Source organism: Marmota monax, unplaced genomic scaffold (assembly GCF_021218885.2).
Source record: "Marmota monax isolate L192 unplaced genomic scaffold, Marmota_monax_Labrador192_F-V1.1 WCK01_AAM20220418_F8-fsc00126, whole genome shotgun sequence".
NCBI classification, from domain to species: domain Eukaryota; kingdom Metazoa; phylum Chordata; class Mammalia; order Rodentia; family Sciuridae; genus Marmota; species Marmota monax.
Genome location: NW_026695245.1, coordinates 5,623,788 through 5,637,111, shown reverse-complemented (window position 1 = coordinate 5,637,111; position 13,324 = coordinate 5,623,788). Strand labels below are relative to the sequence as shown.

Sequence of the window (13,324 nt, the reverse complement as noted above, 5' to 3'; positions counted from 1 at the left end):
CCAGTCTCAGCAACATATTAAGACCCTGCCTCAAAATGAAAATTTTGAGGACTGGGATGTAGCTGAGTGGTAAAGCACTCCTGGGTTAAATCCCCAGTACCAAATAAATAAAATGAAAAGAAATAAATATTTTATAAAATAGTTTGAATAAACACTAATTACAAACCAAAATTGTTCTGTTTAGTTCGTTCAACTGCAACTATGGTCAGAGAACAAGAATAATCACAAACTGTTTAATGGTTTTTAGAGGTTAATTTTTTTAAAAAGTATTGATGGGAATAATGAAGTATAACTAATTCTTATGTAATAAGAAAATAACAATGTATGTACTTTGTATTTATCTGTGGTCTATATCTAATTTTCCTTCTTAATCAAGTAAAGGCTTCTAAAAAACAAAAAAAATGACTTGAAAAAAATATTTCTTATCCTAGGTTTAGATGACCTGTTTCACAATTTTAAATATTTTTTACTAAAAAAGTTATTTTTTTGGTATTGATAATATTATTATTCTGAGTAATAATCTGACAAAATGCTCTCAATATTCTTATTTGCTATTTCTTTTGGGATATTATTGATATTTTACCCACTTTGTATATATACCATTAATTATCCCTCCAAAATGGAAAAATAATTTTTTTTTTTTGGTCTAGAAACAAATTTTAAAATTCACCCTGTTAATCAGGTAGGCTGACTCTCCCTAGCTATTCTGGGAGGAGATTAATTTGCTAATCTGCAGTAGAGGACATAACTCAGAATCCTTCTCTTTCTCAGGGGTAGAGTTATCACACATCCTAAATCACATAGCCTAAATCAGGCTGTCAAGGATTTCAGTTTTCGGGCTGGGGATGTGGCTCAAGCGGTAGCATGCTTGCCTGGCCCAGGTTTGATCCTCAGCACCACATACAAACAAAGATGTTGTATCCGCTGATAACTAAAATATATATTAAAAAAAAATTTAAAAAAAGGATTTCAGTTTTCTGTCCAGTAAAAGGAAAACATAAAAAGACACATGTGTCTTTTTAAAAATCATTTAAATTTCATGTGTATTTCATTGTACAAGTCTGATAATCATCCGGACTTTAGGATATTTCATCTTATAGTCTTCTGTCAAGTATTTAAAAATCTGTACTCAAATATTTCATGACACTATTTAATGAACTCTGTAAACTGAGTGTACATGCCTGTAATTCCAAAACTAAGGAGGCCAAGGCAGGAGGATCACAAATATGAGGCCAGCCTTGGCAACTTAGTGAGATCCTGTCCTCAAAATAAAAATGAAAATGGGCTAGGGTGTAGCTCGGTGGTAAAGCACCTGTGGATTAAATCCCTAGTACCATCCCGTAGACATACACAGAGAACCCTGCAATTCTTGTGTGAATATGGGTTCCCAAAAAGGAATAATGTTTTTATTATAGGACTAATTTTACTCTATAATTGATTTTTTTTTGGGGGGGGGGGTGCTGGGGATTGAACCTAGGAGTGCTTAACCACTGAGCTCCATACCCATCCCTTTTTATTTTGAGATGGGTCTCACTGAGTTGCTTAAGGCCTTACTAAATTGCTGAAGCTGGCTTTGAACTTGTGATCCTCCTGCCTCAGCCTCCCGAGCCGCTGGGATTACAGGCATGCACCACCATACCCTGCCTCTGTAATTGATCTCTACAGTGTGATTTGTTTTGGGTTCATTCTACCCAACGCCTGCCCAGTATCTAGTGAACTGTCCAAATTGTCCCCAGGACAATTGATCTTATTTTGGGGTATGAGTTCATCAAATAGGGAGTTGCAGAAAAGAAAAAGTACATGCCCATAAGGAAATCAGCAACTTTAACGCACAATCATTTTGACTAGTCATTGACAGACATATAAAATGACCAAGTGTACAAATTTGTCTGAGAGCTTGTTAATTTTTAAGAAAATAACTAACCACAAAACAAAGGGCCCCAAGGGCTATCCTGGTCAACTTGGGCCAAGATGGCCTGTGTACCACTTTCCTGTTTAATGTTTCAGTTGGCTCTGGCCAATGCTTACACAGTCATGCCACACAAGCTGCACCACAACATGAACCAGTTCAATAAACAGATGACAGTCCTTTTCAGTTCAGGTCACTCAGAGGCAAGTCTCATGTTCTTCCACAGCTGCGTTGGGAGCCTGACAAAGCTCACCTGATCCAGGGACGACTCACCATCTCACAGGGATTTTTATCCTTCTGCACATGACCTTCACTGGAGAGTGTTAAAAAAAAAAATATTACAGACACCTAGACCCGACTCCAGACCAAAAGAATCCAAATCTCCAGAGGAAGGGGTTCATGATTTGGTAATTTTCCAAGTTTCCCAGAGGATTCTAATGTGCAGACAAGGCTGAGAACCAATGCTCGAAGAGTATAGAGACGGGTGAGAGCTGAGCCAAGAGAGGAAGGAAACTGCAGTGACAAGAATGATAAAAACCTATCTAGAGTGACTTGGGAGAAGGTAAATCAGCTCATGAGCAGGGGTCTGAATCCCTGGGATTTCTTGCAATATTTGGAGGAGTGCTCCCAGACATAGAGGACCTGGTACATACAATAAATAGTAGTGAGCTAAGAAATTATTATTATATCTATTAAAATATAGTATTGTATCTTAATACTTCAATTGTATGTGTATATATGTGCGTGCGCACGTTACTAAGGATTGAACCTAGGACCTTGTGCATGCTAGGCAAGTGCTTGACTACTGAGCTACATCCCTAGTCCTATTTATTAATTCATTTGGTACTGGGGATTGAAATGAGGCATGCTCGACCACTGAGCAATATTCATAACATTTTTTTAAAATTTTTAAAATCTGAGACAGTGTTTCACTAACACTGTCTTGCTAAATTAACCAAGGCTGATCTCTAACTTGTGACCCTCCTGCCTCAGCCTCCTGAGTAGCTGGGATTACAGGTATTCATGCCCACTTTAAAATTCTTTGATTATTTAAGCTTTCTCCCACAACACTAGGAATTGAACCCAGGGCGTTGTGTATGCTAGGCAAGCTCTCTACCACAGCTACACCCTCAGCCTGTTTTTTTTTTTTTTTTTTTTTTTTTTTTTTTTTAAAGAGAGAGAGAGAGAGGGGAGAGAGAGAGAGAGAGAGAGAGAGAGAGAGAGAGAGAGAGAGAGAGAGAACTTCAGTATTTATTTTTTTAGTTATCGGCGGACACAACATCTTTGTTTGTATGTGGTGCTGAGGATCGAACCCGGGCCGCACGCATGCCAGGCAAGCGCGCTACCACTTGAGCCACATCCCCAGCCCCTCAGCCTGTTTTTATTTTGAGACAGGATCTCCCAAAATTGCTAAGGCTGGCCTTAAACTTGCCATCCCCCTGTCTTGGCCTACCAGTCTCTGGGATTACAGGCCTGTGCCACTGTGTCCTGAGGCTCCAGCTTCATCATGCCATAAAAACAGTTTCTTAATCCTTTTTGAAAACTCGGGAGGGGGAAGAGCTTTAAATCCCTCCTAACACCCTCCATGGAAAAGCTAAATAGGCAAGGATCAGATTGCTCCAGATCTGAATCCTTAACTACCCAAAGTGTGTGAAGCTGAAGAGAAAAACTCTCTCTGAAAACATTCCTTACATCCCCCTCAGTATTCAGTCCCACTTGACTGAAAGCCAGTACCGAAAGGTCTAGATACTACATTGGACAGTCTGAGTTCCTGCTCTACAGCCATTGATCAGTTTTCCTGATCTCAGATTAGTCACCCACCTTCCCCAGAGGTGTCCTTCATCTGTCAATTAAGTTTCTGGGACTGAGAACCTCTGAAGTAAATCCATTCAAAGGGCCAGCACAGGATGAGATACGGGGCTGGCCTTAGGAGTGTGAATTAGAATTTGCTTCCGCTAACAGGAGAACAGAAGTCAGTTTACATAAACAGTGTGCAGGGAGTTGGTTTACATTATTATCATCATTTTTTAAAAATTAACAATTCACTGAAAAATATTTTAGCCAGGTGGCGCATGCCTGTAACTGCAGTGGCTCAGGAGGCGGAGGCAGGAGGATTGCCAGTTTCAAAGCCAGCCTCAGCAACTTGGCAAGGCCCTAAGCAATTTAGTAAGACCCTGTCTCAAAATAAAAAATAAAAGGGCTGGTGCTTGTAATCCCAGCGACTTGGGAGCCTGAGGCAGCAAGACTGCTAGTTCAAGGCCAGCCTGGGCAATTTAGCAAGACCCTGTATCAAAATTAAAAATTTTAAAAGGGCTGGTGATATTAGTCAGTGGTAAGTCACCCCTGGGGTTGATCTCCAGTATCACACACATGCACACAAAGTAATACATAGAAGGGTCGTCCATCCATGTTGTAGCATGTATCAGCACTTCATTCTTTTTCTAAATTTATTTTTATTTTTATTTTTGGGTACCAGAAATCGAACTCAGAGGGGTTTAACCGTTAAACCACATCCCAGCCCTTTTTTTTTTTCCAAACATTTTTTTTTAGTTGTAGATGGATATCACATCCCTCTTTTATTTATTTTTTTATGTTGTGCTGAGGAGGGAACCCAGTGCCTCACACATGTGAGGCAAATGCTCAACCACTGAGCTACAACCCCAGCCCCCATCCTAGCCCTTTTTATTTTAAAACAGGTCTAAGGTGCTTGAGTCTTGCTAAGTTGCTGAAGCTGGCTTTGAACTTGCGATCCTCCTACCTCAGCCTCCTGAACTGCTGGGATTACAGATGTGTGCCACCACGCACACCCAGCCTTCATTCCTTTCTGATGAGTACTAATATTCCATGATATGGATATATCCCATTTTATCTATGCCTTCATCCATTATGGATATCTGGGTTGTTTCTACCTTCTGGCTATTATGAATAATACTGTTAAAAATACGTGTGTTCAAGTTTTTGTGAGAACATATCTTTTCATGTCTCTTCCAGTGATGTTTAACTTTGTAGGAACTGCCAAACCTGTTTCCAAAGTGGTAAGGAGACTTTTCTTGCTGGCCCTAGACACACAGAAGTATGTATGTCCCCGTAACAACAACAACAACAGCAACAACAACAAAAACCAAGGGGCTCATAGGCAGTTTTCAACAAACTCAATTTTGTCTAAATTCTTTGTAAATTATCATTCCTAGGCTAAATTCAGAAAGTAATTAGTAATATAAGGAAGTTTGTGGATAAGTTGGATTCTTGGATTCCTATCCTTGAAAACCATCCTACAAGGACAGAAGAAAGGATTCCCATCTACTCCAAGGGCCCCAAGAACCCTGCAAAAATATGAGGTTCCATGTACTGAGCCTGGGCTGTCTGTTTCCTACAGCAAACAGATGCAGGGAGGTGAGGCACAGGCTTCTTATTTCCTAGTGAGAAAGGCCTCAACCCTCAGTGACTCATTAATGAGGGCAAAATGGTACTGGAAATTTTCTGCTTCCTCAGTCGTCTGCAGGAGCCATGATAATCCTTATAAATTCTAAGTATATCTCTGACATATTTCAGCAAAGCCTTTACTCTTGCATTTGTCTACTCCTAGGGAAACTGCTTACCCCAAATTCCATTTCACTGTTGCTAGTTCTTTTGGGTTAATTTCAGTTAGGGACAGTTTCTTCCTGTTTGATATTTGCTGATTCACCTTTTGTTCTTTTTTATGCCTACCTAAGATCTTTCTTACTCTGGGTCTGAGCCAGATTAAATCCTTTCTGGAACAAGAAGAGGTATAAATAAACTTAAGAGTTTCTCTAGTCTGAAAGAGTAATTATTCATAGCTGTGAGACAGAAAGAAGAATTACCAAGGAATCTGTCAAAGTTAGCTCTAATATTCAATACTGGCATCTTGTTTTTGTGAACCAATTTAAGACATAATTAAAGACATTGAATGACCAAAATATAATTTTAACTATATCCTTTCAGAATAACTACTTTAACAAAGAAATTTAAGAGAGAAAATTCATTATAATTAAGTATATGCTTCTTGTACACCGATGAACTAATGAGTTAATACAACAGCAATTATGCCTTAGAGATAAAAAGCTTTATTTTACAAGATATTTTTAGACTTGTTATTCTGTGTGAACTTCAAACATCCTTGTGAAATGGCACGTGTATACTATCATCATTTTCAGGTAAAAAAAGAGACAGAGAGGTTATTTAACTTGTACTCTATCACTTAGCTGGATAGTGGTAACAGAATTTGAATTTGGGGCTTCTTAGAGCTGTATCCCCCAACCTTTTTCATTTTGAGACAGGGTCTTGCTCTTTCTGCCTCAGCCTTCTGAGTAACAGGGATCACAGGCATTTGCCACCACATCCAGCTATTTGTTGTTTTCTAAGATTCTATCCATAGACCTCTTCTCTTTAATTCTACAAACCCTCCTCAAGGGATCTCAGCCACTCCTGGGCTCCAACATGTATCTGCTCACTGACTGCCCCAATCTCCATTTACAGCCTTCATATCTCTCCTTGGAGTCAGTGCATGTATCCAAATGTTTACTAGAAAATTCCACCTGGATAATCTAAAAGCACCCTAACTATCTGCTTTGGTTTTAATGTGTCTCCCAAAAGTTCTTCCAAATTTGTGTTTGGAGGTAGGGCCTTTGGAAAGTAATTTGGATTAGATGAGGTCATGGGTGTAGGACCCTCACGATGGCATTAGTGGTTTGATGAGCAGAGAAAGAGAGACCTGAGCTGGCACACTTGCTGTGTCTCACCATGCAATGATCACTGCCATGTTATGATGCAGACAGGAGGCCTTCACCAGATGCCAAGCAGATGCTGGCACCATGCTCTTGGATTTCCCAACCTTCATAACAGTGAGCCAAATAAATTTCTGTTCTTTATGAATTACTTCATCTCAGGTATTTTGTTATGGCAGTGGAAAACAGAATAACACAACATCTAAAAGAGAATTTATCTTTATCACATCAAGTTCTTTTAAACTCTCCTAACTTTTCTATTTCAGCAAATATTAGCACCTTTTATCCACTAGCCAATCTGAAAATGTTACCCTTGACTCCCCTCTTTTCACTTCCCTCAAGACAATTAATACTGTTCTTTTGGTCTCACGAATTCATTCATTTCTGTTCTCTCCTCTCTATTCCTTCGACGTCTATTTTCAAACTCCAAACTCTAGGTAGGTCTGTAGTGACTGCTTTCTAATGGTCTTCCAGCCTCCAGCCCCTTCCCCCACATTCTCTTTTCTACACATCACTGCCATGGTTCTTCTAAAACATTAACATGATCAAATTAGGCCCCTGCTTCCAAGTGGCATTGGTTCAATACTGTTTCTTAGGATTCTACATACGATTTTTCAAAATCTGACTCTACTCTTATAGAATAAGTCCTGTTACTTCCTGAACAGTAAGAGGGAGTTTAGCATAATGGTCAAGAACACAAGTACAGGGGCTGGGGATGTGGCTCAAGCGGTAGCGTGCTCGCCTGGCATGCGTGCGGCCCGGGTTCGATCCTCAGCACAACATACAAACAAAGATGTTGTGTCCACCAATAACTAAAAAACAAATATTAAAAAATTCTCTCTCTCTCTCTCTCTTAAAAAAAAAAAAAAAAAAAAAAGAACACAAGTATAGCCCCGGCCTCCCATCCCAAACTTGGCTGCTCTGTTAGGTGGTATGTTCTCCAGGCAGGGACCCCTGCGACCCCTGCTGGGACTCCCGGGCCAGGCTTCGTTTCTTCAGGCAATGAGATCTTCTAGCAGCACCTTAGCAGACAAGTTGGAGTCCTCATTCGAGGCTTGCTTTGCTTCTCTCCTGGGTCAGGATTATGTCAATGGCACTGATCAGGAAGAAATTCAAACCAGTATTGATCAGTATATCCAGAAGTTTCTGGATATTGCAAGACAGGCAGAATGCTTTTTTTCCCACAAAAAAGACTGCAGTTGTCTGTCCAGAAACCAGAGCAAGTTATCTCAGAACTAAGGAATGAGTTGCAGAAGAAAGATGCACTGGTGCAGAAGCACTTAACACAGCTAAGGCATTGGCAGCAGGTGCCGGAGGACATCAATGTGCAGCACAAAAAGCCCCACAAAGTCCCCCAGGGCTCCTTGGCCTAGCTGAAGCAGGTGTCTGTCAATATCCCTGCACCTCTGAAGCATACCTGAGAGAGGTCTGGCCTACAAGGTAGCCTTCTGCAGATAGTTCCTCCAGACCTGAGTGTGTGGACATGGCATTTTAGAAGAACTATTTGCCAGAGAATGAGTTGGTGTTCATTTTATTTCCACCTAAAATTTCCCCAATTTTTATGAGCTGTTCATTACTTGAGTACTTTCTAAAAGGCTTGGTAAACAAAGTGAGGTTTCGTTTTGTTTTGTCTGTAGCAAAGTTTAGACTATTAGTTTGCCACAGATTTTTTTCTTGATTTTTTTGCTTGTTTTTAAAATTATATATATATATTCCCCCAGTTGTTAATTTGTTATGATCTGAGGGGGAAAATTAAAGTACTCCTAGAATCAGGGGAGAAGGTATTTGGTTTTAGGCTTTTTACGATTACTACAAATCCATGGTAGTAGAGAAAAATATGTAAATTTGCTGTCTCAAGACTTTGAACTACCTCAAGAAGAGGAATCTAATGCAATGTTTTTTTACCTTAATATTTTTTTAGTTGTAGTTAGACACAATACCTTTATTTCATTTATTTATTTTTATGGGGTGCTGAGGATCAAACCCAGCACCTCACACATGCTAGGCAAGCGCTCTACCACTGAGCCACGACCCCAGCCCTAACGCAACATTTGTAAGGCTTCCATAGCAGTACAGAGTGCAGATATTTTGTAAATATGTCAGAAAAAGAAGGGTTAAAGTATGCTAGGTTAGTGCAGTAATATTACAGTAGATCCTTAAGTTGACACTGCCTTTTGTTTGGGTGAGTATATGTGTTGTGCAGTGTTTGCTGTATTAGGAGCACGACATGCTGGAGGTCTCGCAGTAATGAACCAGTGTGAGGAACAGAGCAGACCCAGTCTCCCTAGCGTGACAGCTGGGACACAAGTGATGGACAAGGGGGTCAAAGCTTGGTCTGACTCTTTTTCTTTTGAGTTTTGTTTTGTTTGCTTGTGTTTTTGTTTTACTTTTTGGAGAAAAGGCAGTTTACATGAAGGAAGGTTCTTGCTCAATGGATTTGATTCCAAGAACCTAGAGCCTTGGGGTGGAGGGTGACCTGCAGAGTGATCCTCGGCTCCTTCACCTCCACAGAGAGCATGGGGATCCTCTGTGGGGAAGGTATTTTGCCCTCTTGTCAGAAGAGGTTTTCTTTTCTGTTTTATGCAACTCTTAGATTATATCCCTTCGGCCAGTACAAACACTCCTCTGTCTTCTCAATAGTCAGTATGTCTGTGGCTGTGTCTCGGTTCATTTTGTCCTTTCCAACCCTGGAGATCCCTCCCCATGAGCCTCGATATCCACTCATGTTCCTGGTGTGGCCTGGATGCCACCTGGTCCACAAAGCGCCCACTCTATTCCAGGGCACAGGACTTTTATTCCTTCCATTGTCTTGTGGGTTAGTGAATGGTTCTTTTTCTGTGCCCCTTGCTGCATTGTATACTCATGTGAAATAGGCATTACTCCTCTGGGTTATACAGGAACATGTATTTTGTACTCCTTCTGTATATACATATTACTCATTTTGTTTGTGAGGATGATACTTGGCTTGTGGACCTATGACCTGTGATGACTAGCCTGAGGCCAGCATATCTCCCTTTGGTTGGAATGTATAGGTCAAAATTTAAAAGTTATTTTTTACTCATAAGGGTTTTAACCTGATCATCTCATGCTAATTAGAAGCTCTGATTGGCAGCTTTAAATTTCTTAATTAAAAACTTAAATAAATGCCCAGTGTTGATGGCACACACCTGTAATCCCAATGGCTCAGGAGGCTGAGACAGGAGGATCACGAGTTCAAAGCCAGCCTCAGTAAAAGCCATGTGCTAGCAATTCAGTGAGACCCTGTCTCTAAATAAAATACAAAACAGGGCTGGGGATGTGGCTCAGTGGTTGAATGCCCCTGAGTTCAATCCCTGGTATCCCTGCCACATACCCCTTAAAATAAACTAAGTTTGAGGCAGTCTTTCAATGATAAAAGTGTTTTTGGTGAAAAGATCAGAAACTGTTCTACTTGGTGCTTAATGAAAATGTTTTGAATTAATGTATATACAAGTTATTGTCATTTCTTTATATGAATTTATCTGTCAAATAAATAATGATTTTTCAATATTGAAAAAAAAAAAAAAAAAAAAGAAGAAGGAGAACCCAAGTACATGTGGGTCTGAGTCCTGACTCTACCAGTTCTTGGCTGGGGCAAGTTCTTAACCTTCCTGACTTTTTTTTTCTTCACCTGGAAAATATGAATGATGATGGCTATACTTACCTAAATCACTGAGATGCTTCTATTGCTGAATATTAAGGATGAAAAAAATAACTGGTACATTCTAAAGACTCAGTAAATATAAGATAAAATTATCATTATCCAGCTACAAGTTAAGGAGTTGATCCAACATGTGACCTCTGCTATGACATTTTTTTTCTTCAGGCTGTTGGTTATACCTTCCCTTTGTGTTCTGTAGTCTTAATAAATCTTCCTATAGTTACACTTGGCATTGAATCACACACATTTTGTGTACTTGACTCCTGCAACTGAAGTGTGGGTTCCTAAGGATTAGAGCTATGTCTCGATGTGAATACAACTCACTCGCCTGCTTTGCAGAGTGCCTGATTTAATAGGTATACCCTACAGTTTTGCTGAATGAACAGATCTTTGTCCCTCACTTTATGGACCTAATAGACTCTGCTTGTAGCACATTATTTCTATGAGAGCCTCAGACCACGTCTTCCCCATACACAAGCACATACAATAATACACAGCAAGCCAGGCACAGTGGTGCACACCTGTAATCCCAGCAACTTGGGAGGCTGAGACAGGAAGATTGCACAGTCAAGGCCAGCCTCAGCAACTTAGTGAGGCCCTAAGCAATTTAGTGAGACCCCGTCTCAAAAAATAAAAAGGTTGGAGGGGCTGGGGTTGTAGTTCAGTGGTGGAGCGCTTGCCTAGCATGTCTAAGGCACTGAGTTTGAGCCTCAGTAACACATTAAAAAAAATAATAATAATAATAATTAATTAAATAAAATTATTTTTCAAAAGGATTGGAGATGTAGCTCAGGGGTGAAACATCTCTGCAACCACTCCTCAGTACCAAAAACAAACAAACAAATATATAAATAAAAATACACAGCAAACAGGAGTTGCCCAAAATGATTTCCATGGTCCAAGACCACAGTGATAAATTCAGATCTTTCCCTTTAGAGTGCTGCCTGTGTCTACAAGATTCCTAAAGAGCTGGACTAAGTGAGGAAATGTGAAGTTTGACATCAAACTATTAATTAGGAGGCACTGAATAAGACCAGAAATGCTTTACATCTTTTGCTTTTGAATCATATTGATCTCATTTTCCTCCAGGGCCTAAGTCACTGTAAAGCGAAGTATAAGAGCTCTTTCTTTCCAGGTTCTCATAAAGTGCTGACATTTGTAACATGACTATACATTTTTATGTCCAGCGTGACTAAATTATTTATAGTCTTATTATCAGTCTGTATCAATGACGCAAAACTCTTTCAATTCTGGTAGAGTTACCTTTGACCTGCTGAAGTAGTAAGGAACTAAAGGACAAAAAGCTGTAACAAAAGTTCAGCAAGTGTAATGCACAGGTTAAACATTAGATAGCGTGGTGATTTTCTTTCTTTCTTTTTAAATATTTATTTTATTTTTTTTAGTTAGACACAACACCTTTATTTTGTTTATTTGTTTTTATGTGGTGCTGAGGATCGAACCAGGGCCTTACAGGTGCTAGGCGAGCATTCTACTGCTGAGCCACAACCCCAGCCCTCTTTCTTTCTTCCTATCTTTTTTTTTGGCGGGGGCAGGCACTGAAGATTTAACCCAGGGGTGCTTTACCACTGAGCTATAACCCCAACCATTTTGTTTGTTTGTTTTCTATTTTGAGTCAGGGTCTCACTGAGTTGCTTAGGGCCTTGCTAAGTTACTGAGGCTGATCTATAACTTATGATCCTCCTGCCTCAGCCTCCCAAGCTGCTAGAATTGCAGATGTGTGCCACCTTATAGGAGTGCACCAACACACCTAGCTAGAGTGATGATTTCCTAAGAGGTGGGAGAAAACCTATCCTGGAAAAAACTAGGAGTTAGAAGGGGGGAAAGACCTGATTTAAATAAAAAGGTTTAAATAATGTGGTCTCTAAGAAAAAAAAATATGGCTGGCAAATAGGCATATACCATATAATCAATCTCTTTCATGACAAAAATAAGCTTTTTCATTAGTGGAAAAAAAGTATCACTGTACTAGTTAATTTGTTCTGTACTGGTTATTTGTTTTGGTGGTGCTGGGAATCTAACTCAGGACTTCATATATGCTAGGTGAGTATTCTACCACTGAGCAATAACCCTAGCCAACACTTTTTTTTTTTTTTTTTTGGTTTTCAGTATCAGGGATTTAACCATGAGCACTTCGCTGAGCTATATCCTCAGCCCATATAATTTTTTATTCTTAGACAAAGCCTCACTAAGTTGCTGAGGCTGGCCTTGAACTTGTGATTCTCCTGACTTCAACCTCCCCAAATTGCTGTAATGTATGCATTGGCCACCATGCCCAGCCTGTACTGGTTTATTTTTTTGAAGAATATATTTGCATTAAAAATGATGTAGATAAATATCTACTGATCTTAGAATATAGTAAATACAAAGTTGTTATAAAAATAGAATTTCAAGCTGGATGAGGAGGTGGAGCTTGTAAACCCAGCTCCTCAGGAGTCTAAGGCAGGAGGATGACAAATTCAAGGCCAGCCTGGTCAATTTAGCAAGACTGTCTCAAAACAAAAAACCAAAACCAATAACAACAAAAAATAAGGGATAGGGAGTGGTAGAGTGCCCCTGAGTTCAATACCAAGTACCACAAAATAACTGAATAAATAAAAATTTTAAAAAATAGAAATTTGGGGCTGGGGTTGTGGCTCAGTGGTAGAGCACTTGCCTACTATGTGTGAGGCAGTGGGTTCGATCCTCAGCACCACATAAAAATAATAAATAAAATAGAATTATAAAAAAAAAGAAATTTATTTATAAAAACATAAATAGATTACATATGTATATACATATATATGATCTGAATGAACACAGACCAAGAAGATTTTTCTGGCTGGATAATTATGGGTCTTGGGTCTTGTAAATTTCCGTTTTTTGTTTGTTTCTTACCTGTATTTTTCTACTATGCACTTATACTATTTAAGCAAAAAAAATGTTTTAAATATAACATGCTTTTCACCATAAATCTATAAATGATCATTTAAA

The 13,324-nt window shown here is 39.4% G+C and overlaps 1 protein-coding gene and 1 pseudogene across 4 annotated transcripts in view; one reads left to right on the top strand and one right to left on the bottom strand.

Moving 5' to 3' along the window:
- The window catches only part of LOC124085882 (phospholipase ABHD3), a 73,279-nt gene that overhangs the window by 40,165 nt on the left and 19,790 nt on the right, over nt 1–13,324 (bottom strand). The window lies entirely within an intron of this gene.
- Nucleotides 6,742–8,075, top strand: LOC124085917 (mediator of RNA polymerase II transcription subunit 28-like; annotated as a pseudogene).